General features: G+C 35.3%; 1 protein-coding gene across 2 annotated transcripts in view; it reads left to right on the top strand.

Annotated features, from left to right (window-relative positions):
* Window positions 1–21,598, top strand: part of MARCHF1 (membrane associated ring-CH-type finger 1) — an 867,095-nt gene that overhangs the window by 587,952 nt on the left and 257,545 nt on the right. The gene's annotated exons all lie outside the window — the stretch shown is intronic.

Raw genomic sequence — 21,598 nt, 5'->3', positions numbered from 1 at the left:
TTTAGGAATGATGAGAGAGAGAAGTGCAGCAGGGTACAAAGAAGAGTCTTTGTTGGACATAGAATCTAATTTGTTTATAGCTAATTAGAAAGAAGTCAGGGGAAGGAAACAAATTGAAGATGTGATATTGAGTTGGAAAAGTTATGTAAGCTCAAGGGAGGAAGGGAGCAATGCCTGGGTGAGTACGTTTGCTTTTGTAAACAAAGGACCGGTAGTTTCTTCAGGATCCAGTGCCTCAACTCTCATTCTGCAGTCCTATAGTATCCACCCTTGTCAATCAGAGGTGGTTTTGAATCGATATGATGCCACATTCTTGCATAAAAACATTTCATTTTTGATTGACAAATTATTTTGAAAGGTTAATATGAATATGTATAATATGCAGAGCACAAAATGACTAAAACATATGAGTCTCATACATAATTACCTTTAAATGAAACTATAGTCGTGAAAGTAATTTCACAGTCACATTCTTTTAGATTTTAGTAACACTATATTTGTGTGACTTTATATGGGCGTATGATGAAAACCCATATGTAATAGAATAAATGTAATAGTAGCCTGTAAAAGCACAATGATGGCTACATATCCACATACCTATCATAAGTTTCTAAATCATGTGTGGTACACTTTCAGTTAGAAGAAGTAAACACATTCTTATATGCCTTAGTTCTGATAGTGAGTAAATGTGCTCCTACCATGTAATTTTCTTTACTGTGCCCTTGGAACTCTGAAGGTGCTATGGCTTTTACATTCCCATTCTAAACTCATTGTTGGAATAGCCTCCCATGTTAAACCAAATAGGAGTCAATGAGTCATTTTGTTCCTCTTTTTTCAAAAATATGTCAAAGGAAACTGAAAACATGGTAAGCGCATTATTGCAGGGAGGCATTTAATGAGAAACTCTTCCTGACATAAATACTTGCCCCTTAATTACGTTCCTTGCATGCTAACAACCCCTTCAACCAGGTCACCTTGCAGCTATATGAATTCTGTTTTTATCCCTCATGCCACTGCTGAGCATGTAGCTCCATGTTTTTATTCCCACACTTCTCATTCCACTTATGCCTAAGAAGACGCTACTCCACCGTGTTCACCTCCAGACCCCAGCATTTTTGGTTTAGTTTAAGTTCATCTGGGCTATTAAAGTGTGAAAAAATTATGCTTATACTGCAGATACAAAGTCAAGATGCATTATTTTTCTGGATCTATTTTCTAGGAACTCTTCTTTCAGCTATTAGTTTCTAGGATAAGATGAATCTGATTTCACTGTGAAATGCAGGTGACTTTTATTTCAGGTCTTTGCATAGCTTAAGAGACCTTATTAGCACCTAAGTGAAATTTGCATAGACAAATGAAATATTCTGCCTTCTGAGACCTTATGAAAATCTGCCCTATATAATTACATCAGATGGGAGTCATAGATTTTTGTCATTTCAGCATTTTTCTTCTATCAAGTGGTTAGTTTCTGTCCACGTAATTGAGTAATTTAAAAGAGGCACTACCATTTGTCTTTTCTGGGCTAAGGACATTTGATTTCATAAATAAGAACAAAAAAGGCTTGTGTTCCTTTTTGGGAAAGATTACAGCAGTAGGAAAATAAAGCACTATTAAGCTTCATACTTCTTTTTAAATATTCTCATTAAACACAGTGAACAAATAATTAGTATACATTTATTTCTCATATGACTGCCCCTTGCAGTCATCCCTTGTGCTACAAATAAATCTATAAAATGGATGATAATCAATGAACTATTTGAAAAGATGAAAATTATCCTCATCTTAGCTATTTATCATAAACCTACTTGAGTTCAGTAAGTAAGTTTTACTTACTGAACTGGTGCTCTTAGAACACTTTAATGTTATTGTCAAATTTGACAGACACAATATTTATACTTTTACTTGCATCATTAATGATAAATAGCATATATAATATTGAACTATGGCATTCTGAAACTTCTACTTAATACATGAACATTTTCAAACATTTCTCCTTAAGGTTATCCAATCAGGTATCTATAGATCCATTTATTCACAAATAATAATAAAAAAGAACTCCAAGTGCTGTATTTTCCCACATATTAAACAATGGTGAGTGATGTTTACTTCAAGCAATACATCTCAAACTTTTTCATGGGCATGTATCAAAATAATCTGATATATTTGTTAAAATGCTAAATGTATGCCCCACCACAGACTTTCTAAATCATAATAGAGCCAAGAATCAGCTCCTTTTTCTAGCTCCTCAGATGACTCTAATATACGTTAAATGTGAAAAGTCTTTATTAAAATTTTTATTTTTTTATTCTATGGTAAACTTTATGTACTTAGGAATTAATACCAACTCATTATTAGCAAAAAATAAACATCCTTACATCAAGAGTAGTTTTTCCTTTAATAAAAAAAGGTGGAATGTGTATAATGGACAAGGGATAATCAAAATTTGCCAAATGAGGCTCATAAGACAATCCCAACAATTCACAATCAGTATTCACTGGTCCATTAATCACAGGACAGTACATACAAATGAAATATTTTATTTTTTTAAAAAAACTTCTAAGCTCAGGGGTGCAAGTGCAGGTTTGTTACATAGGTAAATGTGTGTCATTGGGTTTGTTATACAGATTATTTCATCCCAAGGTATTAAGCAGCTGAGTACCCATTAGTTGTTTTTCCTGATCCTCTCCCTCCCCAATCCTCCACCCTCCTAAAGACCCCAGTGTGTGCTGTTCCCCTCTACATGTCTATGTGTTTGTAAAACTTCCCAGTTATTTTAAATACTTTGCAAAAATGATCTTTAAGTCGCTTGTATTTCTATCCTGCAGTATTTGCATGTTTTAAAATATGAAATTAATGAGCAACAAAATAAAAATGACAATTTCGGTATATAACTCAATGAATAAAATAAATATCCACAAATCTATACCGAGACTAATAAATGTTTAAATAAATATATACATGAAAAAGAGAAAATCTTTCTTGCAGAAAATTTTCAAACAAAAATGTAGAAAGAATGGGAGAAATAAAAAAAAAATTGCCATTAGAACCTCTCAGTAATAATTTTGGCAGGCAAGGTTTGTGTTGAATGCTAAAATAAGTGGAAAAAACTTTAAGGAGAAGCAGAATATTTGCATTGCCTCAAAGTATTTTCTCTAGAATATTTATTAATCATGTGATGCTTCTAGCATGTTTCCACAAATTCGTTGAGATTGCTTTCTGCTAAAGGTGAACTTACGTCCCTACCCCTGGATCACAGGCTGGATTTAGTGGCTCACTTCTATCAGAGTATGGAAAGGGAAGATTAAGCAAAAAGCTGTCAGATGCTACGTTACCAAGTGACCAAGGTTAACAGCATGAGCAATACGCTCATTGATAGCATGTGCCTCCTGATGTGCTGCAGTGAGAAAGGGCCTTCACCTATGTGGGGTTCTTTACAAAATTCATAACCCAATCTAATAATGAGAAAAAAATAAGACAAACTCAAATTGATAGACAGTCTATAAAATACCTGGCTGGAACTCTTCAAAAATATCAGGTCACGAAAACCAGGGAAATACTAAAAAACTCTCTAGATCAGAGAAGACTAAGGAGACTTGATGAAGAAATACAATGTTGTCTTCCTGATTGGATCCTGAACAGAAAAAGACATTAGTTGGAAAACTACTGAAATCTGAATAAAGTCTGTAGTGTACTTAATATGATACCAATGTTAATTTATTCACTTAAATTATTCATAGGTAAAATGCTATTCTTAGAGTGAGAATTCTCTGTATTATCTTTGTAACTTCTATAAACCTAAAATTAGTTCAAACCGAAACAAGGTGGTTGTTATTTTCATTGTGGTAAAACATATATGATATTAAATTTGTCTCCTAATCATTTTTGAATGTACAGCTCAGTGATATTAAGTATATCCACTTTTTTGTGCAGCAGATCTCTAAGTTTTTCCATCATGCAAATCTGAAATTCTATGTCCATTAAACTCTAATTTCCTCTCCCCGTTCCCCTATCCCTTGACAATCACTTTCTACTTTTCTGTTTGCATAATTTTCACTACTTTAGATACTTCAAAGTATACAATATTTGTCCTTTTGTGATTGGCTTATTTCATTCAGCATAATTGTCCTTGAGGGTCATCCATGTTGTAGCATGTGACAGGTTTTTCTTCTTTTTAAGGTTGTATACTATCCCATTGCATGTATATGCCATGTTTTTGTTATCCATTCATCTGTCTGTGGACATTTGGATTGCTTACATCTCTTGGCAATTGTGAATAATGCTTCAATGAACAAGGCATGCAGATATTTCTTTAAGATCGTGTTTTGAATTATTTTGGATGTGTACCTGCATGTGGGATTGCTGGATCATATAGTAATTTTCTGTTTTAATATTTTTAAGGGACTCTCATACCATTTTCCATAGTGACTAACCATTTTACATTCCTAATAAAAGTGTACAAAGGTGTCAGTTTCTCCACATTCTTGATAAGGCTTGTTATTTCTTTTTTTTCTTTAATAGTAGCCATCCTAATGGGTATGAGATAATATGTCACCCTGGTTTTGACTTGCATTTTCCAAAGGATTAGTGGTGTCAAGCATCTTTTCAAGTGCTTGTTGGCTATGTGTATGTCTTCCCTGAAGAGATATCTATTCAGATCCTTTGTCAATTTTTTAATCAGATTTTTTTTATTGTTGAGTTTAGAGGTTCTTTATATATTTTGGATAGTAACCCCTTATGTGTCATGTGTTTTCCAAATATTTTGTCCCTTTTTCACATTGCCTTTTCACTTTGTTGATTGTCTATTTTGATGCTCAGAAGGATTTAAGTTTGATGGAGTCCCATTTGTCCATTTTTTCTTTTGTTGTCTTTGCTTCAATGTTATATTCAAGAAATCATTGCCAAAAATAATATCTGAAATCTTTTCTCCTTTTTTTAATTCTACAAGTTTTATAGTTTTAGATCTTTGGTGTACATCTGTTAACCAGTTTATTAATTTTTGTATATAGTATAAGGTAAGTGTCCAACTTCACTCTTTTGTAAATGGATATTCAGTTTTTCCATCACCATCTACTCTAGCGACTTTCCTATATGTGGTATTGGCATCCTTGTCAAAAATAATTTGGCCATATTCTCAAAGATTTACTTATGAACTTTCTATTCTGTTCCAGTGGTCTGTATATCTGTGTTTATGCCAGTACCACATTGTGTGGATTCCTGGTGCTTTGTAGTATATTCTGAAATCAGGAAGTGTGAGGCCACCAATTTTGTTCTTTCTTTTCAAGATTGTTTTGGCTATTTAGTGTCCTTTGAGATTCCATCTAAATTTTAGGATGATTTTTCTATTTCTGAAAGAAAAATTTTGGGGATTTTGATAGGGATTGCATTGAATCTGTGGATTGCTATGAGTACTGTGGCATCCAACTAAACTTTTTTTTTTATATGTAAGTTTAACATTTAGTTTTCCAGGAATATTGGTGCAGCTCATGATTTTATGAACACCAAATATTTATTTGCTATTTTCATTTGATATATTTACTATAATGTGTTATTACTGCCAATGTTTTACTAGCAAGTTTAATAATGTACATTATTATTTTCTTATTCTTCATTATTTATTTTTCTGCATTACTTAGAGGGAGAAAGAGAGAAAAGGTGTACTTATTTTCTCTTACCAGTTTGAGATTATTTTTCAGAAATAATTTTCAGTGCCTGTATACCTCAAATCTATTTATGACAAATCCAGTTGAAATGTTAACATGATTATGCAATTTAATTTTAATTCACATGCTTCAAAATGTCAAATTTGAAAAAGTAATAGAGTCATAGAGTGAATGCATTAACTTCCTCTTAGTGTTATAACAAATTAACACAACTTAGAGGCTTAAAAAAACCCAAGTTTATTATCTTACATTTCTGGAGGTCAGGAGTTCTAATATCGAGGTATCAGAAGGACTGAATTCCTTCTGGAGATTCTAAGGGAGAGCTTATTTCCCAGCATTTTTCAGCTTTTCAGGCTACCCACATTTCCTGCCTCCAGATTTCTTCCTTCATCCTCAAAGTCAGTATTATAGCACGTGCAAACCTCTCTTTCTGACCTCTTCTTCCTCATAATATCTTCCCTGACCCTGTCCCTCCTGCCTTCCTCTTTTTGAGTATATATTTGGCCCACCAAAATAATCCAGAATCTTTTCACCATCCCAGAATCCTTAATTTAATCACATGTGCAAAGACCTTTTGCCATTTATGGTAACATATTCACAAGTGTTGGGAATTTGGATGTGGACATTTTTTAGGTGGCCATTATTCCATCACAGCAACTTTTTTTCTGTGTCATTCATTAAATTTGACTGTTACTTTTAATCATTTGATAGGTACTATGGGAATATATTCGCTATTATTTATTATTCTAACAATGTGTAAAAAAGTAGAATCTTTTATTCCTCAGTTAATAGCCATTAACAACCACTAGATATTGTTCTCCTACATATTCCGACATTAGTAAATTTTTCTTGAAATGTTTCCTTAGTAAATATTTCTTGAAAGTGAAGAGGAAAAAGAAGTCATTGTCTTGATTTTATTTTGATTCTGGTTACATGGGAACAATAGAGCCATAATTTGAAATTCATATTCAACAACATCTATATTAGGAAAGGCTAAGTGTGTCAGGGTGTGAACTACCAGCTTCTTTAGGTTGTGGCACACTTTCAATCGAGCAAGCTGTACAAATGGATGAGTAAACTGTGAACATTGGTATGAAAAACAATGGAGAAAATTTCAAATTGCAAAATCAATATAATTGGGGGTCCAGTGCAATTTGTGTCATTTTTTTCTTTGTGACTGTGGAGATCTTCAAATTGGAGTACTTACATTTTAACCACGTTAAGTTCTAAAATCTGCGATTCTGATTTCTAGCAGCACTAGACCTTATGTACTCAATGAAATTAAAGATAACTACTTTAGTGTACATTATTTAAGATTAATTATCTCTCTAGCATTTCTCTTGCCACAGTGGCTATAAACACATTTTTCTATTCTGCAGTCAATACCTTTCCTGGTACAAAAGAATATCGATTGAGAACAGGCAGTGTTTTACAAGAAAGAGGTTGAGAGGCCTACAGATCAGATAGAAATCTTTGTATGTGGGATTTGAATTTCTCAGAGAGTGTTTGGGAGACATGTAAGTCAAGAATATATAAAGCGGAATATATTTTTGTGGGAATCAGATTTTTCTGTGGAAAGTTGCATAGAAAAATCCTTCATTTAAAAATTAATTACTAGGAGAGCATGCATATTGATTGTTTGTTATATATTTTGTTTGCTAGGCAATTACAAGCATTTAATGATTACTGTTTTCAGCAGTTCCTATGAAATGTCACTGTCTTCCAGTTCTTATTTTTCCATGAATATAGAGACAAACAAAAAGTGAATTATCATATTATATATGTCAATGGCATAGGTAGAAACAGATCTACTGCTGAATTTTTAGTCTCTGACTTGGATAAATTGTCCTGGTACTCCATGACAAACTTGTCCTAGATCTCCAAAAATGTTCAATCAACATTTTTGTATCTTTAGTGGAGACGGGGTTTCACTATGTTGGCCAGGCCTGTCTCGAACTCCTGACCTCAAGTGATCTGCCCACCTCGGCCTGCCAAAATGTTGGGATTACAGGCGTCAGCCACCGCACCTGGCCTGCTGGACCTTTCAGTGAGGACTCTGCCATGATTACATATATTGGCTATTGCCATATTGCTGGATAATGTCAGTCTGCTTCGTGACTTTTTCCATTGTTTAGAGGTAGATACACCCTGAACATCTGTCTCCTCCCAGAGAGTTTATTATATCTTTGAATCAGAATGCTTGTGCTTCTTCCTATCCAATTCCCATCTCTTCAAGGATGGGTATAATACTAAAGCTATTCTGTCCTGATTTTGGGGAAAAAGCCATTTAATATATATGTTTTTCTGGGCAGTTAAATATATCCTTCAAGAAACTGTAGTTTGACATGAGGGAACCTGTTACTGATAGTGGTTTGATCTTAAGGTGACTATTACACACAGTAGCTCAGATGGAAAGATGTATCATATGTAAGACTGAACAAAGCACTGACCTTATCTGACTTCACCTATGTAAGAGCTTTTTAAAAAAATGCCTCAGGCAGTTTTCTTAGATTAATGATGATACTAACACATTATCTTTGTAAAGGCAATCTCTGACTAAAGTTCAACTTAACTAGCCAAAACTCACATATGATTTTTCCAAACTGTGACTCATTTTGCCTGTGGCCCTCTTAACAGAAAATGTTTCCATTTTTAAATTATTCCTTCTCTTTTCCATGTTTTCTCCTTACTCCCGTTGCAGAAAATGCTGAACCTTTACAAAATGATATGCAGGAATTCACTGCACCCAATACAATTTCTGCTTAATATTTGCTTTCCCTACTGTTTTAGCAAACACAAATCAGTTGCTAACTTTGAGTCCTGCTTTTCAGCTTAACTTCTTGGCAATTAGTTTTTATCCCACCTCTTTCCTCACATGAGTAGTCAAGATGTTTAAATAATTCCATATTAATTATTTCCAATGAATAATACCAAATAATCCCAAATCACTTATCAAGAGTGATTCCATTGGTAAGCTAAAGGCTCCCCTCCACTACCAATTGGGCTCAGGTACAGAAAATGGCCATATCTGGCTCCAAGTCTGAAAAAGTCTAGGTCAATAGTTTTCTCTCTGTTCTTTTTTTGAGATGGAGTCTCACAGTTTTGCCCAGGCTGAGTGCAGTGGCAGAATCCTAGCTCACTGCAACCTCCGCCTTCCAGGTTCAAACAATTCTCCTGCCTCAGTCTCCTGAGTAGCTGGGATTACAGCCACCTGCCACCACGCCTGACTAATTTTTGTATTTTTAGTAGAGACGGAGTTTTACCATGTTGGCCAGCCTGGTCTCGAACTCCCGATCTCAAGTGATCCACCCACCTTGGCCTCCCAAAGTGCTGGGATTACAGGCATGAGCAACTGTGCCCAGCCTCTGTTCTTTTTAATTCTCCTTTCCTTGTGTCTTCCAACACTCAAGACTTACATTCTATCAGCATGTTGATCCCTGTAGTAAAAGGCATCTCAATGGGCTCTGATGGAAAATTACCAAGGAGGAGTTTTACTTACCTAACTTCAGTCACTTGCCCTTTTCACAACAAGCTGAACAGTCAATGAGGTGTGAGGTGGCACTCTTTTTCCCCAGGCCTGGGTCATATAGACACTGCTGTGGGCATGTGCAGACAACCCTGCCAAATGCACAGAGAATGATTTTCTCACAGAACAGATGGTTCTGCTATTAGGAGAAAAGTTTATTTGAAAAATAGAAACAACGGTTTCTGGTTTCTATTGTCACAGCCACATATGAGAAAGGCATTAAGGAATATTCCCCTTCTTGGGGCTCTACATTCTACTTTTTGAAGATGTGGGTTTGGAATTCTGAGATTTCCCTTAAGTGTTAAACAACTATAGGCTCTTTTTTGCCTGTCTTTAGGAAAAAATAATATCTGTAAACTTTTGATTGTTCTCCATTTTGTCGACTCAGTGGGCTCATAAACAAATCCGTATGGTCTAAGCCTGGTCCTTGAGTTCATTCCCGAAGTGTCCTCACGTCTTAGCAATGTCCTTGATGCACTGCCCAACTAGCTCACCCTCAGCTGCACTGCTTTCACAGTAGTGTATGCCAACAACACAAAGGGCTGTGTTAATTATGAAATATTAATTGCCTCTCAATCAGAGGTCTTGCCCAGGGGATGGATCTGTATAATAAGGATTTTTTTTCTTCTTTTTTCGAGTAGGCAGTGGATGACAGAGAACATTACGGTAGATTTTAGAAAATGAATCTCTCCTTTCAGTTCTTTGGTTTCTTCTACATCCCAAGAGTATCTCCCACTTTGCTCCCTGTTTCATAATAACTTCAATTTAGAGCAAATAAATTGACCTCCTAAGTTCTATGAAGCCCATCACTTTTTTTTTTTTTTCTGTACTGTGGGTTATGGCACAAACATCCTGTCTTAGGCAATGTCTCTTTCCTTTCTCATTTGTGTTCAAGCTACCTTAGATTTAGGCTTGTCCTTTTTGTCAGGTGTTTATGGAAAACTATAAGAAGTAGCAAACTTGTTCTGAAATGCTAACTTTTTTTCTACAGAAGTTCAAGCCTCCTTATGTATACAATCTAAGTCCTAAGTACAAGAGACAGTAATTAAACCTATAACTTTGCTACTAACTAAAAAAGACTTCCAATTTCCCAGCTGGGATGAAGCATTTGTATGCCTCTACTCCGTCTTGACTTATCTTTCATATATTTAACTATTACTTATAACACTCCAATTTTTTATATCATTGTGTGATTCTGTGTGAATAAAATATCACTCAAATTAGCTAAGACAAAAAGCTAGTTAAGGAAAAAAGACAGAAGGAGAGACTTTTTTTTTACTCATGTTAGTAAAAAGTACAGGCATAGTTGAGTTCATTTCTCTCCACATGGTATATTTCATATTCTGGTTCATAAAAACTTACATAATGGCAGGCAACCAACTTTAATGTAAAGACAATACATTTTTAAAAAGAGGAGATGAAAAAATTTATGGAAATGCTGCATGCTTCTATTTATTGTTTTTATTTGTATAAGTGTATGGCATACAAGTATAATTTTGTGGCTTGCCTAGATTTCATAGTGGTGGAGTCAGGGCTTTTACTCATTGTACTCATTATATAATCTCTCATCACATACCGCCCCCCCCCCACCCTCTCACTCATTCTAGTCTCGATTGTCTATTATTCCACACTCTATATCTGCGTGCACACATTATTTAGCTCCCACTTGTGAGAACATGTGGTATTTGTCTTTCTGTGTCTGACTTGTTTTGCTTAAGATAATGGCCTCCTGTTCCATCCATGATACAATAAAAATACATAATTTTATTTTTAATGGCTGAGTAGTATTCCATTGTCTATATATACCACATTGTCTTTATCTAGTCACCCACTGATGGACACTTAGGTTGATTCCATTCATGCTTTTAAAACAAATAGTGTAAGAAGATAAATAGTTCCCAGAAATGGGCAACAGATTTGAACAGACACTTACCAGAGCAAATGTATAGATGACAAATAAGGACATTAAAAGATGCTCACTTAACTTCATTATTCAGTATAGCAATACAGAATAAACCACAATGAGACGGTACTACATACCACTAGAATGACTAAAATTCAAAAGGCTGACAATGCCAGACATTAGTCAACATGTGAAGCAACAATTTTGTAGTTTCTCATGAAGTCAAACGTATATTTAATACATAATGCAGCAATTTGTCTCCTAGGTATTTACCCAAGTAAAATAAAAATATGTGTGTACATAAGCATGTATTCAAATAATTGTAACATCTTTATTTATAGTACCCAATTCATGAAACAACCAAAGTGTCCATCAACTGCTAAATAGATAAGAAAGTAGTGGTATACCCATGTAATCGAATGCTGCTTAGCAATAAATAGTTGCAAATTATTGATAAATGCAACAACATGAATGATTCTCAAAAATACTATGTTAATTGGAAGAACAAGAGTATATACTTTATGATTCACTGATGTTGCATTCTGGAAAAAGGCAAAACAGTGGCCATAGAAAACAGTTCAGTGGTTGCCAATGGCCACTAACTTTGGGATGTCAGGAGGGAATTGACTGCAAAGAAACCCCAGGGAGCTTTTTTGGATGAAGAAATTATTCTAAATCATTATTGTGTTGGTGATTAGTCAACTGTATACATTTGTCAAAACTCATCAAATTGTATGTTCCAAATTGTTCAATTTTATTGTATGTAAATTATACCTTAATAAAACTTACAGGAAAACAGTACAAAATATGAAGGAGGTAAACATTAAGTAAAAGTATTATTATTTATTTGGTAGGGTTGCCTCTTGTACCTAATATCTTTATACCCCTAAAATTTTTTCAGAAAATGAAAATACAAACCTGTCAAAACAAATAAGCATGTAATTCCCAAATAAAACTGAAAGTCTATCTGCTGGTCCCAAACTCATTTTTTCAGTGATTGTCACTGTGTTATTAAGAAATTAGTTTTGTAAAGAATCAATTGACCATTTTTTTATACAATTTTTTTGCAGTTAACATGTAATGCCTTATAATAGAAGTCCTGAAGCATAATCCAAAATATCTGCAAAAGTCACAAGGGACTTTAAAATGTTCCAGTGCAGACATCTGAGAGAAAAATAGATATGTAACGTTATGCTATGTCTTACATTTATGGATACACGATTCATCACAAAAAAAGAATGAGTGAAATGGTCCATCGTTAGCAAAATCGCTTTTTGTGGAATTTATATTCTCAGAAAATTCCCAAATGCAGAGCTACTGTTTGAAAGACCCATTCATCTTTAGAGAAGGCATGACCTTATCATCATGCAGATTAGCATGCAACTTAAACATGATTCATTGACCAACACTTCTGAGAAGACAGTGTCCTGACTCAGATGCAGATAATCATAAAACATTTTCGGACTTGAATCACGTGGATTGAAAGTCTGTGTCTTTTCTCTTTAAATATGAATTACAAATGATTTTCTTTGCAAAAGAGTTGAATTAAAAAGCAAAACAGGTTAGATTAAAAAAATGTGTAAAGGGAGGACAAAAGCATTGTATCTTAAGGGTAGAAAAAAATGCCACAAGTTTTTCTATACTCTCACAATTACCTTTTTAATCTACATGTTAATTTGAATATTTCAAATCAAATATTTTTAGGTGTTCTAAATTCCATACCCAAGACTAATCATTTCTTTTTTTCTTTTTCTTTTTTTTTTTTTTTTTGAGATGGAGTCTGGTCCTGTTGCCCAGACTGGAGTGTAGTGGCACTATCTCAGCTCAGTGCAAGCTCCACCTCCTGGGTTCACGCTATTCTCCTGCCTCAGCCTCCCGAGTAGTGGGGACTACAGGTGCCCACCACCATGCTCAGCTAATTTTTTGGCATTTTTAGTAGAGATGGGGTTTCACCATGTTAGCCAGGATGGTCTCGATCTCCTGACCTCGTGATCCACCCGCCTTGGCCTACCATAGTGCTGAGATTACAGGCGTGAGCCACCATGCCCAGCCAAGACTAATCATTTCTACAGCAGTGATGATACTTACAAGATATTTTCATATATTGTCTTGCTTATACAATTTTAATTATTTTCCACAGAAAATAACTTGAGTATCTTCTGTGTATAAAACAACGTGCTGAGTGTTGGAGATACAGAGATGTGTGAAAAACAGGCAGCCTCCAATGGATGGATAGTGAGAACATGAAAACAATTAAGTATTACTATCTCATATATCAATCAAAACATAAGACCAGCCAAGTGTATTACCAAAGGCAAAATGCACTACATATCTGAATGAAAGTAAAAGCTAAACACTATTGGAAAATTGTGCTTTATCTTGGATGAACATTTTATGAAGTTTCTTCTTTCACCATTATGTTACTCTGGTAAATTTTAATTACATAAACTGCAACAACAAATTAAATGATATATGTATATCATTTATTATTTATAAATTTATATATAGAGAGAAAGAGACAGAGAGAGAGAGAAAGAGAGAGAGAGACATGCAGAGAGAGAGACAGACAGACAGAGAGAGAGAACAGATACTAAAAAGTTGCAGGTCTGGATTTGAACACAAAGCCTGAAGCTTAGTAACTAATTGACCGTAAGTAAGTTCCTTAATTTTTTCTAAGCTCTAATTTTCTTATTTATAAAACTTACATAATGATGTCAAATAACATCTTATGGGTATCTGTAATAATTTAAAGACAGTGTATGCAAGGGTTCAGAAAGTGTCTGAGATGTAGTAGGATCTAAACAAATTGCTAGTTTCTATTTTTCTCTCCCTCTCCTCATAGGATTTCAAATCCATGGTCTATCAGAATCTTCTTGCCAGAAATATAACCTAAAGCTGCACCCTTGCCATCAAGTTTTTAGGACTATTGCCAGCTAGATGTCTCACCTGCCACTTTCACTGGGTCACTGCATCTTCTAGCTTGATCACCTGTAGATGCTCATAACACTTCAGGTCCTATACAAGATCCTCTCCCTCTTCTTGACCATCCAACACTGGCTGCTCTAAATGACCTCACATTTCTGATCTGCTCTTTTTTTCCTCTTTTTTAATCCATTCAACTGAGATCAGTTTGCTCACTGTTTTTTCCTTGGAGACATTCTTCATCCAAAACTAAGCACTTTTCCTAATATTTGTCCTACTCCTAGCCTTCTTATTATTATCTTAAAATCGGGGAATCAAGCCCTTTAATACATCCCTGAAAATAATATCTGCTCTATTCAGCCTTCCCTGACTTAGGAATTTGTCAGTAAATTCCTCTTGTATCTTCCTGAACTGAATTTGAGAATATCAGGACCCAGTCACACAATGCATATTCTTTCTCCATGTATAAAAACGTTAAGAATTCATATATTCACTCAACAATATTGAAGTAACTACTACCTGACAGGCTTTGTTCTAAGCACAGGGGACATGGTACCAAGCAAAAAGTTAAGAATTCATATATTCACTCAACAATATTGAAATCACTACTACCTGACAGGCTTTGTTCTAAGCATAGGAGACATGGTACCAAGCAAAAAGTCCTATTCTCCTGCAGAGAGAAAAGAGAGACATACAGATGACAAGTAAAGAAACATTTGTAAATAAATACTATGAGGAAATATAATACAATATTAGGGGAGAATGATTAGAACCCTGTCTGATAAAGTGGCATATGAGTAAAAATAGGAAAGAAGTAAGCAAGCAAAGCAAGATGATATCTGTGGAAAGATAATTCAGTAAGAAGAGAACAGCAATGCAAAAGCCATTTGCTTGCTTTTGCAACAAAACAAGCTAGAGTTTGCTTGAGAGTGGCTAGCCTGAGTGAGTCAGGGGAAAGATCAGTGTTGAGCTGAAGAAAGAGTTAGCTCAAGACTTACCTTGAATGAAACAGTGATGATTTGGGATGTCTTTGAGAGAGGGGAGAATCCATTAGGTTTTTAGACAGAGAAGTGACATGACATGACTTTTCTTTAGGGGGAATCTTGAAGCAGCCTTTGAATACAAATTGAAAATCTCCTACTGGATCCTGCTGAAGTAATCCAACATATTGGAGGCCCAATTTCCTCCTTTAGAAGATAGGGATAATAATAACTGTCATGTCAAATTGAGATAATGAAATAAAGAGTTATCAAAATGCCTAACATGAGTGGGCGTGGTCGCTCACACCTGTAATCCCAGCATTTTGGGAGGCTGAGGTGGGTGAATCACTTGAGGTCAGGAGTTCAAGACCAGCCTGGCCAACATGATGAAACCTCATCTCTACTAAAAATAGAAAAAAAGTAGCCAGGCATGTTGGCAAAAGCCTATAATCCCAGTTACGTGGGAGGCAGAATAGCTTGAACCCAGAAGACAGAGGTTGCAGTCAGCTGAGATCGTACCATTGCACTCCAGCCTGGGCAACAGAGTGAGACTCTGTCTGGAAAAAAAAAAAAAACAACCACCACCTAACACTTGAGTATGCTAAACATAATTTTATCTGCCTTTGTCAATATCAACTTTTATCTTTCCCTATTATTTTTCTTGAGATCACATGTAAATGACCATGGAAACTTTTGATACATTCCAAAGATAATCACTTCGTTATGCTTTATACAGCTGGATCTCTGTGTCCATGGGTTCCATATCAGTGGAGTCTACCAACAATGGATTGAAAATATTTGATTAAAACATATACAAATGTTTTTCTTTTACTATTCCCTAGACAATTCAGTATAACAATTGTTTACATAGCACTTCCATTGTTTAGATATTTTAAGTAATCTGGAGATGATTTAAATATACAAGAGAATATGCACAGATTATATGCAAATACTATGCCATTTTATATAAGTAAGTTGAGCATCTGTGGATTTTAGTATCTGCTGGGTATCTTGAAACCGATCCCCTACAGATACAGAGAGACAATTGTATGTGCATTCTTAAGCTAGTTAGGCAGAACTGAAAATAATTTGCATTTAAGAAAAAGCATAAAAAACAGATATGATTCTAACTTCTTTGAATGACGATTAGACCTGTTTTATTTGGCTTGAATGGCACCATTCATGGCATTATATATATTTTTATTGTAAAAATGTTTATGAACTTATCTTAAGGAAACAGATATGTAGGAACTTTGTCTTCCTCACTGATTAATTCTCAAATGATAACCTTTTATTCAAACATTATGTGAAATTTCTTAAAACCACTCTTAAGAATATCTTAGAAGTTTGAGCCTAAGGGAGAAGGAGATCATTGTTTATAAAACCATTATAAACCTTCGTGCTTTAAATTCACCTTTTTTTTTTAACTCAAACATGAGGTTTTTAGATTAGATTTAATAATACATTTATATAATAAGAATCTGTTTGGCATTTTCTAAAATTACTATTCAGTGAGTAAAAGCAGAACATCAACCTAAACCCAGACTGAAACAGCATACCATCAATGTACGGAGTCTCTGAAGCAAGGTAGGGGGTGTGAGCCAGACAGAGAGCTTTCCCGCTCGCTTTTCCGTGACGCTGTGTGCACCAGGGTAAAAAGTGTGAAGGACAAAGAACATCCCTTCAAGGCTGTTGTCCCTGTGAGGTATGTGAAAAATGAGGTGTCACCCATTGCTTTTGTCAGTCTCATACTTCACAATCTCTTATCTGTAATAAAATGTGAGAGAAGATAATATAACTGTCCCTCTGTGCTATATTGTTTGAGCATCATTATCAAGAATCTCTCAAGAGAGTCTTCACTATTAGCAAGGTAACCACAGCATTTGCCTTATAGCCCATGGAAGATGATAAAACTGTCTTCCTGTGGCTTATAAAAGTCCCTGAAAGAAATTAATTCAGTGGTATCATCCATCTATTTAAAATCCTGCAGCTCAAAGGATATGTGATCCTCTTTAGTTCATATTCATTTCACACTAAAAAAGAAAGAAAAATTTAGCGCATTTCTCTTCCAGGTATTGGGCTGAGCCTGGTGGTAACCGGACTCCCTTTGGAGGAGACCGATTCCTGGATAGACCTCAAAAGCAGGGCCTGCCCCTTCCTCCTCTCCCCATTTCTGTCAGGTAACTTCCAGTCTGTGACTGCTCCACCTTGTATAACACACCTATGCTCTTCTGAGGTGCAGCCTGTCTCCTGCTGGACTCTGCACTTTCCAGCAACAGTCCTTTCATTCTTTTCTGTGAAACTCTCTCCCCCATTGCCTCTAGCAAGTGTTTCAAAACTGTTTTACTCACCTTCAAACTTTGAGACAGGGACTTTCCATTCATTTTCAGCAAACTAAACACTTACTTGACAAATAAAATCCTCCACAGCCAGATTTATAAATTGACCAGCACATGTCCCCACCTCCTTCTCCTTTAATATACTACAGGGATTTCCCTTCCATTGAGGCTCATCAGTGTGTGGCAGGCAGAATTTTAAGATGCTTTCCAAGATTTCCTGCCCCTCCTCCACATAATCCCAAGAGATGTGAATGTTTTGCTTTCTTGGTGAGTTGATAGTATGGAACAATTGATTTTAAAAGAAAAGGAGATTATTTGAATGCCCTAGCCTAATCAAATGAGCCCCTTTAAAGCGGGGCTTTTCTTTGGCTAGTGCAGACGGGAAAGACTAAGATCTAAAACATGAGAAGGATTCAATGAACTATTGCTGACTTGAAGATGGAGGGTGCCACATGGCAAGGATTGTGGGTATTCTCTAGAAGCTGAGAGTGACCCCCTGCTGACAGCAGTCTAGGAACTGGAATCTCAGTTCTGCAACCACAAGGGACTGAATTCTGCCTGCATGAAGATTTAGATGGGTAGTGGATTGTTCCCCAGAGCCTCCAGACAAGCTAGCTGACATCTTGTTTCATCCTGGTCATGTCCTGGGCAGAAACCCAGTCATGCCTACACAACAGTGACTTAATAAATTGGTGTTTGAGGCTGTTAAGTTTGTGGCAATTTATTACACAGAAATAGAAAACTAATATACCGTGGGTTCCTTCTTATCTTTTCTAAGGAATCTTTTCGTTACATTATTCCCTATCTTCAGCCTTTCCTTATTGCTCTATTTATACTGTCATCATTACCATTATTACTAATGATAATCACCACCACTTCTTATAGGAATTGAATATGCTGGGTACTATGCTTACTTTATTTCTTTTAAAGCTGTACAATCATAAAATAGCCAGAGATGTTGTGAATATGCAGATTGTGAGTCTGTAGGTCTGAATTGGAGCCTGAGATTCTAACAAACTCCCAGGTGATGCCTCTGCTCCTGATCTAAAGCTACATTTGTAACTATATTTATAAGTCATGAAATTCAACTAGAATTTCTGGTTGCATAACTAGCCCTATTGAAATGGGTAACTCTTTTTAGTCACCATTTTTATGTTAGATAGTGATCATCAATTGGTAATGAGTTAACTTTGATTGAAGTATCTGAGTACTTTGTTTGATGTTTCTCAAAGTAGAACCTGAAAGGGGGAAAATGTAACCTGAGGAAAATAATAAACTGGGTACTGATTCCTGAATTCCACCTCCACCCTTGAGATCAGAATTGCTGGAGCAGTGCTCAGAAACTTATATTTTTAATAAGCTCTTGCATGATCTAGATGTGTGTATCTTCCTAAAATTCATGTGCTGAAATCCTGTCTCCCAAGGTGATGATATTAGAACACGGGGCCTTTTGGGAGGTGATTAGGCCATGCGAGAAGAACCCTAGTAAATGGTATCAGCAGCATCCTTACAGAAAAGGCCCAAGGGAGCTCATTTGTCTTTCTACTGTGTGAAGATACAGCAAAAAGATGGTGTAGTGTGTGAATTAGGGAGTAGGCGCTCATCAGACACCAATCTTGCACCTTCTAGCCTCCAGGACCATGAGAAACTCTTGTTGTTTATGAGCTATCAGTTGATGGTATTTTGATACAGCAACCTGAATGGACTAAAACAGCTCCCCAGAAGAATCTTAGGTTACTGGAAAGCCACTTTCTCAACCTCAGCACGATTGACATTTTGGACCAAAGAACTTTTTGTTGTGGGAAGCTGTGTCCCATACATTGTAGAATGTTAGTAGCACCCCTGGCCTCTGCTCACTAGATGCCAATAGCGCTGCCCCTGAGAGGTGACACCACAAAATGGCTCCTAATTAAAAACAACTACTCTTAAATTCAAGGATACTTAATTTGGCTTTAATTGGGAAAGGAATAACTAAAAGTACATATGTTAGCACAAAATTTTGTCACTATTTTTCTATAAAAATATAATGGAATAAATGTACATCCATAAAAAAGCTATGAAAGTTATAACATGATTTAGTTTGTTTAATTAAAAATATGTAAGTAGAGCCTATCTTATTTAAGTGAAGCTTTTTTTCAATCACTGCTGAATTAAGTTTTAATTTTGCAATAACTTACTGTTTGTTAACACTCATGCCCATATAAGTCTGAGTATTTCTTTTGCGTTTTAAAAGATCATAACTGTCTGATAGGAGCTATAAAGAAAAATAACTTTCTTTTGTCTTCTTAACATTTCTCATCCCATGAGCATTGAAGAACTTTTTCTTCCCAAACCCTCTCAACCTTTTTGCCATCCAGTTTATTAGTTCTTTTCTTAAACTAGCAAATATCTGCTGAATAGCATGCCACTCTTTATTCTCCACAAGTAAGACAGATAAAAAAGACCTGATTTTGAAACTCTCTCAGAGTCTGTATAAATCCCCAACATTAATATGTGAGTGCATGTGGATGTGTTTGTGTGTATGTATGTGTGTGTGGGTGTGTGTGTGTGTATGTGTTCAGTGAAGGAAAATGTATTCTAACAACTATGCTTCTATGTTATGTAGCAGTACTAATTCTCCTTTGAGCTTCTATTTTATACTGAAGTTTATTCTTACGGCAGTCTAGCAAAAAAGCAAGTGTGTATCTGTGAGTATCTTCAATTGATCATTTTATTTACTAGACACAATCCTTTCTTTTCCATCTGACCATTTAAAGACAAGTTTAGGCTTCAAATCACTTAAGGGATGATTTTAAATATACACTTGACTCTTTAACAATGTGGAAGTTGGGTCACGGCTGCCCCTATGCAGTCAAAAATTTCTGTATAAGCTCTGACTACCCAAAAACTTGTCTACCAAGAGCCTATTGTTGACCATAACCCTTACTGACAACATAGTCAATTAACATTTATTTTGTATGTGATTATTATTTTATACCATATTCTTAAAATAAGCTAGAGAAAAGCCAATATTACCAAGGAAATCATAAGGAAGAGAAAATATATCTACTGTTCATTAAATGGAAGTGAATCATCATAAAGGTCTTTATTCTCATTGTCTTCATGTTGAGTAGGCTGAGGAGAATAAGGAAAAGGGGGGGTTAGTCTTGCTATCTCAGGGGTGGCAGAGGCAGAAAAAATGCACATATAAGTGGATCCACGTAGTTCATACCTTTGTGGCTCAAGGGTCAACTGTATACACATTCACTCCCTGACAATTGATCTCTAGTAGCTGGTAACCCAGTTTGTATTGTATGTACCATTCTAAGTGATTATGGTGCAATAACTCATTTGTAATTAATTGTGCCCAGCTACTGCTAATATTTCCAATTCATAGACCATTCTAAAAGAAATGATTTACTGAACAAGGTTAAGGTAGTTCTGTTAAAGTAGTTCTGTTAAAGTTGGCTAGAACACTGTTTATTCACTTTCATAGTTGTCACGTAGCTTTTATTCAAGGTGGCAATATCACACAATGATGTGACAACATGGTCTTTAGAATGGGACAGACATGGATTTGATTCTAGCTGTGTAGTACCTTGAATTCTCTAAATCTTAATTTCTTCATTCACAAAACTGTGTGAACCTACCTTATAGATTTCTTGTTAAGATTAAATATGTTAATATATGTAAAATGCTTAGCTCAGGGGTAGACCCATGGAAAACATTCAATTTTCTAGTATCTGTCATATTACTACTTCTAATCTAAGAGATAGCTAATATATTGTCTGTCACTTACATACATATAACTAAGTGATTACCATGAAAATGAATGAGCAGTGTTCTGGCCAAATTTAACAGAACTATTACAACCCTGTTTGGTAAATTATTTCTACTAAAATAATTGTTTTTCTTAATCTTTTGCAGGCATATAGGCATGTCTATATCAGAAATGTGTTTGCCTGTTTATATTAATATATAGGTAACAGAAATTTATAGTTATAAGTCACTTATTACAATATTTAGGTCTGCTTTTTAAAAAGCACAGCAGAGACCTCTCTCTGCAAGTCTTTTGCTAACTAAGGAATAGCAGGCCTTATTATTAGCTGGACTTATTCACATGGTATACATTTTAAGAGACTCATATTAAATATTTTCAGCATTATTGTAGCCACCAAAAAGTCCAGATATTTGACATATAATGGTTGAATATCAATTCAAGAGCTACTGGCTTAAAGAAAGAGAAAGTATAGGAAATTTAATCCTTTTCTCCTATGTTGAATGACTAT

Source organism: Trachypithecus francoisi, unplaced genomic scaffold (assembly GCF_009764315.1).
Source record: "Trachypithecus francoisi isolate TF-2019V2 unplaced genomic scaffold, Tfra_2.0 Lachesis_group1, whole genome shotgun sequence".
Lineage (NCBI taxonomy): Eukaryota > Metazoa > Chordata > Mammalia > Primates > Cercopithecidae > Trachypithecus > Trachypithecus francoisi.
The sequence above is the reverse complement of the archived record's forward strand: the minus strand, read 5'-3'. Positions and strand labels throughout refer to the sequence as shown.